We start from the raw sequence: 2,742 nt of genomic DNA on the forward strand, positions 1-2,742 counted from the left end.
TTTAATTCGTTCTGTCTTTAGACAGTAAGAAAAAGAAAAGATAGTCCTCTTATTAAACCTCTGATATATAAGCTATTTCAATGTTCATATATTCTATAAGCGCAAGTATAAAGCTTCTTAAAAGAAAGAAAATAACTTTGAAGTTCAAAGGATATTTAAAGAAGTTTATGGACTGACACACCCTGTATTATTCACAATTCAGTCATCGTCTGCTACCAATTCACTTCCATCAACCTAAAAACCTATTTAGCAAAAAAAAACCACACTGACTCCATTCGTCCATCGAATAACAGACAACAATGAAAACTGAGCTGGCAGCGATCAAGCAAGAGCCGTCGTCTTGCGACCTAAATTCCCGTTTTGTCCCTAGGGACGTATGCTCCCGGTTAATGGGAAATGCCCGACATGAACACTGCGAATTCGTGGATCCCGAAATAATATGGACGATTTAGGACTGTGAACCCCGAAATGGACCGGGGACAGTATGTCAGCGGTAACTCGTTCGAACTGGTTATCCCGTAGGAATTGTAACCTGGAATTGGATTGTAAAAAGTGTGTAATAACAGTGTGAAAAGGATAAGTCTGATTGAGAACTCATTTTCTTTATTGACTTGTATTAAGATAATTTGATAATTTCAGTTTTTCAAATCAATTAATTTTCAGAGTTATCCTGAGTCAAACGGGGTTGATTTGAAGGTTACCTATTAAGAAAGTGTATGGAATATGTGCGTTTAAAATCTAATTTTCATATTCAATTAGTAGAGCAGGAAAATGCAAGGAATATAATTGTTAAAGGCGTCCTTGCATTATCGATCTGTAGCATAATTAACCTGAAGCTGAAAATTTCACATTTTAACTGCTTTTACCTGGAAATGACGAAATCGTAGACTCTCTTTGTGCTGGTAACTATGCTATAATATTAAAAAGCGCTATAGAATATATCATAGAAGAAACTTTTTAAGGAATCACAAACAAATTACGGTCAGCTAATGATAAATATACTGGTATAAATATCTTAATGAGTCCAGGAGTTTTATAAAAATACTTATCGGAATTAAATTTGAACATGCTAGTTTCCCAGCCATATTAAGTTTTATTATTGGTAATTGTATCGGCTGCAACACTACAGGTGACATAATTCACAATTTCTACCGTGTAAAAATATATTCAAGAAATCAAGAAGCATTACTATTAAAGCTGATAACATATAAAGTTGCACTTACTACTGAAAATATCAAAATATATACAGCTCTACTTGCCTTTCTAAGCCAAATTGGACTTCGAATATTTAGAGTTATAGAGAAATATCTTATAGATTCAATTAAATATTTAAAATTATAAGATAGGGAATAAAAAATTTATTATATCTATGAAAAAATTGCAACTGGAAATAATTAAATGCAAGAAAATAATTACTTAAAAAATTCATTTTTATTATCAATTGGTAGAATAATAAACAAGAATAATAAAAAATAATAAATAAAGTACGAATAATGTGAATGTTTGAACACTCATTATCATTATCGATTTGTAGCCTATTGGCTATCTGCTCATAATTACATAATTTGTAATTTAATAAAAGAATTTTTATGAATTTTAATATAAAGTTTTAACATTTAAGACAACCCAACCCAACTTGATTTGAGTTTTAGAAAACGTCACCCTGATCGTTCGAATTTTTCGTGTTTTCTCAATTTTTCCTTTGTAATTTTTTTGCAGTTTACTTGAATTTCTTTAATAGAGTTTTCTTAGTTTGAGCTATGACTACGAATTAGAATTAGAACTTCTTAATTTCGAGATTTTTTGAATTTTATCTCTACATTTTGAGTTTTTTTCCGTATGACTTCTTCCACTTAAATTCTTGAGTCAAAATTTTAGGAAAATATTTTAAAAAAATTAATTAAATTTTTTTTCCCAGATTCAAGTCCCAAATTCAGCTTGTTAATTTTTGTTTTTTTTTTTTAAGTTTCCTTTAATTTTTACAGTATTTTTCTTAAATTTCCTTTAATTTTTCTATTATTGCTAAAGGCTTATATTTTCAATTTTCTTTTCGTATAATAACGAGAAATTTTTAAAACAATTAAAGGAAATTCTTTAGGTTTCCTGGGGTGTTAATTTTTTTTTCAATTTCTATTTGGGTTTCCTTCACTTAACACTACATTGCCTATTACATTAACTTTTGGCAATTATTTTTGAATAAATTCTCGAAAAAACATTCAAGGAAACTCAAGCAATTTTAATTTCATTACAGCTTTTCTTTAAATATTTTCAAAACCTTTCTTTTCCAAAGGTTTCTCTCCATTATTCTAATATACAGCTCTGATAAATGTTGGTCTTGATTACAAAAATCAACGAGCAATAAATCATCAGACCTTTCTTGACAATATCGTTATTATTGTCTTTGCTGCGCACCTATAGGGAGTATTTATTAGAAATTTTATTTTATAAATTTATTTAATTGAAAAAAATGTATAATAGAGCACCGGTGCCTTGTATATTAGAAATTATAAATAAACCGAAAATTAAATGTTTTAAATAAGTAAGGAATTAAAAGAAAAGAATGGTAAAAAAGAAACAATAAAAGTGAAAGACAAATACAAAAAAGTGTTTATGGTGTAAAAGTTATGATAGGAATTTAAATACTTATAAATTCCTTTCAGATTTACAGAGTGTTAAATAATTTTGTTTAAAATATTTTTACACCCAATTATTATTTTTTTTAAAAATTGAAGATCTGTTCTA

Source organism: Anthonomus grandis, chromosome 13, assembly GCF_022605725.1.
Source record: "Anthonomus grandis grandis chromosome 13, icAntGran1.3, whole genome shotgun sequence".
In the NCBI taxonomy this organism is placed as follows: domain Eukaryota; kingdom Metazoa; phylum Arthropoda; class Insecta; order Coleoptera; family Curculionidae; genus Anthonomus; species Anthonomus grandis.